We start from the raw sequence: 6,069 nt of genomic DNA on the forward strand, positions 1-6,069 counted from the left end.
TATATATATATATATATAACCCTTGCCACCTTCAGGTTTTCGTAGTTTTCTTCTCGATGTAATGCAAGTGCGGATAGGTTCCATGAAAAAGTACTCCACAAAGTCAAATTTTTCCCTATACTTGATCCAGGAGTTCCCTTGTCTTCAGGATTGGGTTCAAAATTACAAGGCTACGGAGTTGAACTTTAGTAGTCGTAATCCCAAAAATTTAGTCGACTTTTCAATGACCGTTATAAAATAAAATATAGTGCTGTCAATTTAGGCAGAGATATACCAGCTTTTCAGGTGTCACATGAAATAAATAAATACATATATTAAGTGACAAATATCTGATGCGTGGTCCTTTTATAACAAGAGAAAAATATATTTTGTATTAAAGTTGGTTTAAAACATTTCGTAGTACTTCACTTTTATGAGGCTGTGAAACTACGTTCTTTAAGTTCTTGTAGTTTTTTAGCATCGATGATTCATAAACGATGCCTTTGTAGCCTCAAAAAATTTACATGGTGTAAAATTTCTGGATCTGTTGGCCATGTAATTAAATGAAAATCATTTATTATTCGTACGCCTGTAACAATATTTTTAAACTGCGAAATTTATCAACGGTCACAGGGCGACTAAATATAGTAATTGGTGATTGAAAAATTGCTTGCACTGTAAAAAATTTATGATAAAAGTGCGGTAAAAAATACTGGCAACCTGGATGCCGCATCCATAAAATCCATTTTCCCCATAAAATTTTCTGGAGAAATTTAGAGTAATATTTATTTAATTACACCGATTTATAGTGATTTTGCAGTAAATATTACTGTTAAAATTACGGTACACTACATTAATGTTCCTGAAAAGTTTACGGTAAAAATTTATTTTAAGGTAAAAAGTACCGGTACTCTGGTTTCCAGTAGTTCTCACCATAATTAGATCCAGAATTTTTTACACTGTGCCAATCACAATCCAATCACCATATTATGGTAAAAAATTCACTCCAAGTGCATTTTATTATTATTAGTTTGCAATAAATATGGAATTATTACAAATATTTTATATTGTTCAGAAAATTACTTTGTTTTAAGCTTGTTTCTTAATTTTTATTTTCCTTTTAGAAATGAACCTTGTTTCAGTTTGTCATATTTTTAAAAAGGCTTCAACCATCCATTCTTTGCCTTACATTATCATTATTATTCCTTTTAAGTTTCTCTATTTTTGAAAAATTAGCCACATACCTTAAAATGTTGCCACAGTTATAAATGATACAACTGGCCAATAGTATAATTTCTGAATTTGTCCTAAAACTGATGCCAAAAACGCTGCATAAAAGACGCTTTTGTTCAGATTTAGGAATCATTGCCAACGGAATAGTACAAATATGAGGAACGAACAAGATTATAGTTTTTTGTCAGTGTAACTAAAAGAATCACTTATCCAGAATTTGTAACTGAAAAAAAAACCTTAGCATGTATATATTTTTTAGTTTTGTTTTATTGTGGTAGGTGTAATAGTTTTTAAAGTAGAATATGCATTTTTGTTGCTTTCATCCTATATGATACATTATACACTTGAGAAGTCAAAGGAAGTTGGAGAAAAAACCACCCTATTGGAAATTTGTGTTTTGGTAAATCTCATCTTACTGATTTTAAAACTGTTCTGGAAATAGAAACAAATTCAGGCTGTTAAATACATGAAGCTTTAAATGATGAAAATGTTTTATTCAAATAATAATTACTTCAAGATTTCCTCCTAAAAAACTTTAAACAGTTATTTACCAAGTGCTTAAACAAGCCTTTAGGACAAACTCTTAGGTTGAAGCTAATTTAAATCTAAGCTAACTTTTTTTAAAATTCTATTCTAATAAGCTTGTCTTTTGGTGTTAGAATGCTTATCTATGATTTGCAACTCGTCTAGGTACGTTTTAACCAAATTTTCTCAAAATGCAAAGTTAAAAGCGATACTTTCAGTTCCGTTACAGAATTTAGTTTAGAAGCTCTAAACACATGCGCAAAAAATAACGTCGAAATTTTAAATTGTAAGTTGCAAACCATTCATTCATTTCCAAATTTAATTCAACATGGTCTGGATGCACACACAATAATTAACGCCAAAAGAAATGATGAAGTGGTGACAGCTACTCTAATCCATTTGTTACTCGCTTAAATTAGGGCCAAATTACGTAGCAAAATATGCGAATTGGGAAGATAAAAAAGACGGATATAGTGCAAGAGTACCAAAGGACGTTCAAGTAGGATAATAAATAGTGAAGATCATAAATCCATTTCCAATTTTAATTTAGAAAGTCTATGTACATAAGTCTATGTATATGTAAGTTGGGAGCCATCCATCTATTTCAAAATTCAATTCAACGGGGTCTAGGTATACACACACTAAATTATGACAAAGTAAGTGACCGTTGCTCCATTCTATCTATGCTCGTTTAAATTACGTAATAAATTTTCAAATTGGGAAGATAGGAAAGACAGATTTAGTGCAAGTGTAGCAAAGGACATTCAAATAGGATGTTAAAATGTGAAGATCACAAATCCATTTCCTACTGTAATTTAGAAAGTCTACAGGTATGTACAAGCGTGCCTAGTGAGGCCAGGATTGTATATGATAAAGTGAGGACCACTGATTCATTTAACACTTTAATTTAGTAATACTATATACAAGAATTCCTACAACGAAGTCTTAATTGAGAGAGCGAAAACAGGTTACATATTTTATAATCTAATTTAGCTGGTCTACGGATTCGTATAAAAATCACGAGAAAATCGAAAATAGTGTGGTGCACACCAACGCCATGCAATTGAAAAATCAACGTAAGTGACAAAAAATTCAAAATGGAGATTTTTATATATTTGGCATTGATGCGTGATACTCAAAATATTGCAAAAAATATTTTTCAAAAATAAATTTTGTTCTATTAGTTTGTCCGAAATTATATTTTAGGTTCACAGCATTGGCAATAGAAAGAAAATAGTTGTCAAGACACTTTTCTCAAAAACTATTGTCGATCTAAATGAGGTACAGGTGTCGTCGAGCAGAATTCTCTTCCTATGGCAACACTTGTTTTCACCATAAGCGTGTGGAGAGTCATAAGAGAAGGAATTACGTTAGTTTCTCTCTTGATTTTAAGATAAATTAAAAATTTTTAGGGTAAGAAACTATGTGGAACTGAAAAGTACATTGAATTTAGTTCCAAAAAAAAATCTTGAAAACTTAAAAAAATATTTTTGACAAGTAAATTTGAAAAGTATTAAGAAAGGGTAAGATATCGTAGTACATTCTTATACAACTGAGAAGAGGGAAGGGGGTAGGGCCTAGACCTGGAACCAGTCTTCTACCCAGATGGCAAATTCGAGTGTTATGAGCGATCAGTGTATGAGAAAGAAAAGAAAAAACAAATAACCTTTGATCTTATGATCCGATCTTCACTTTCTAAGACTCAATAATAATGGTTGAAGGGGGTGACTTTAATTGGGTATACTATAGCCTACGTCACAGATCGTGTTATTAAATTTAACTAGTAGACAGCATTTTCTGTGAACCTGATTTCTAGCAACAAGTNAATTGGGTATACTATAGCCTACGTCACAGATCGTGTTATTCCTACTAAATTTAACTAGTAAACAGCATTTTCTGTGAACCTGATTTCTAAGCAGACGATATTTTAAGTTACGAAATCAAACAAAAAAATGTACTTTCCCTGAATAAGCATACCCTTCTTTCGTCTGATTCAGATTTCTGAGTCCCAAAATATAGAAGGTAGCCGCACTCTTTGAGATATGATCCCAATAGTTTGGTAGGAGAGCGGCCCAAAGTTTGGACCCCTTAATGCTAATTTTACTTTTTCTGTATTTCGCCGTATCTCGAGAACATTTTAAGCAAATTGAAAAATTCTTGCACACGATTATAAAATTCGTTTATAGAGGCAATGCAATAAATATATTTCAGTAAATATTTATTATTTTTTCTATTTTATCTAATTACAGTAAAAAAATTTATGCTTGCAAGGTTAACAATCTTTTGAATAGTAAGTTACGCAATTGGTTGAACAATTCCTGAGAAATCGAATTTTAAAAAAGTCGTACATTTAAAACTCTATTTCTTAGGAACTATTCAACCGATTTCCGCTCAAATTTTGTATTTTGCAATGTAAAGTTTGATACTTTAAAATATATAAAAATTGTATTTTCTATTATTAAATAAAATAATTATAATTATTTGCAAAAATTTATTATTATCTTTGGATAAACGAAATTTGTAATTGTGTGCAAAAGTTTTTCAATTTGCTTAAGAAATTCTCGAAATATGGCGAAATACGCAAGAAATAAAATTAACAATAACATATCCAAATATTGGATCTCATGTAACATATCTAAGAAATCTAACATATGTAAGAATGATCTAACATATCTAAGCTCTCCTGACCAAACTAGGGCCATATTTACCAGATAGGCTACCCCCTATAATTTGGGGGACAGAAATTATTCATAAAGTCGATTGAAAAAAAATTTATATTTATTCAGAGAAAGTACGTTTTTGTGTCTGATTTTGTAACTTAAATATCGTCTTCAGTATTTAATTAGCCTAATCGAGATCATCTCTTCGAACCATTAAGATGGAGTCCTAGAGCGTGAAGACCCGATCATCAAAAAAAAAACTAAAAAAAAATATATATATATCAGTTATTCATTGTAGTAAGTGTTTTGTCTTTTGGTACACCGTACAACTTAGGTGACATTCTGATTTCGCATTGATCTCTATATAACTGTTTATTGATCACAAATCTGTGCAGTTACAATTACGCATACTACGCAGCTCAGATCAGCATCGAATTTTTGCATTCTTCCGACATTCTATGAATGTGATACAGTAAAAAAAAAAATCATTTTTTAAGTCGTATGACTTAGCCTTCTAATATATCCTACTCGTATTTATATTTTTTGATTAACATATTAATTAAAAGTGTCCCAGTGACCAAAGAATTACATAAGATGACAAACCTAGTCACGAAATACCATTTGTTATATGATATTGTATAATTTTATATACTGTACATTATAGAAAACTTTAGAATGAACGGTATGTATATTAATATATTGTACACTGAGCTGCTTCAACTGTCAAAAATAGCAATTCAGATCTAAAAAAGTCATATAATTTATGTCCTGTTTTTCTTTAAAATAAACTTAATTAACAATCTTCATAACATAATTTCATTAAATATCACATTAAAATAAATTTCAGCAAGCAAATCGAATAAAAGTAAAAATTTGGAATAGTTAAGTTATTTTAGGTTTTAGAGAAATCACTGTCTACTGTTAAAGAATTTAGAGAAAAATATTTAGATAATATGATTGTTAATTTATTAGGATTATTGTGTAAATGTTCGTTAATTTATTATGCTAATTATGTAAGGGATTATCAATTTATTATGATTATTACGCAAATTATTGCTTATTTATCATGATTATTATGCAAAGGATTATTATTTTATCTTGATTATTATGTAAATGATTGTTAATTTATTATGATTATTATTAAATGATTGTCAATCTATTCCCCAAGCTAGTGTACATAAAATCTAGATGCATTTCTTAATCTTTAATCCTTAATCGCGTGTTTAAAGGATCAGCTTAGAATTGATTAAAATCAGCAGTAAAGTCTAGAATGACGTTAAATACTGGAATTGCTAATCAGTGACATCTAAGAGACGCTTGAGGCGAAACGTGGTAAAACAATACCTAAAGTCTTTATACCCATATTTTGTCATTTCTTTCATTGAATCCCTATTTTATTATGTATTATGCATAATTTATATGCATTACATTTAATTATTTAATCTTCGTGGAAACCAGAATAGATAAATGGAATATTACAAAAAAGTCTTTTTTTATTTATTTATAAATGGATGTATGAAATATTGTTTAAGAATACAAGAGGAGTTTGAAATTTATTCAAAATTATATAATTATTTTCCATTTTATGCTGCAATTTTAAAGGAAGAAGGCTCTTTTCTAAAAACTTCTGAAAAACAACAATGCGTTGTTAAAAACTGGTTTTGCAATCATT

Source organism: Parasteatoda tepidariorum, chromosome 2 (genome assembly GCF_043381705.1).
Source record: "Parasteatoda tepidariorum isolate YZ-2023 chromosome 2, CAS_Ptep_4.0, whole genome shotgun sequence".
Lineage (NCBI taxonomy): Eukaryota > Metazoa > Arthropoda > Arachnida > Araneae > Theridiidae > Parasteatoda > Parasteatoda tepidariorum.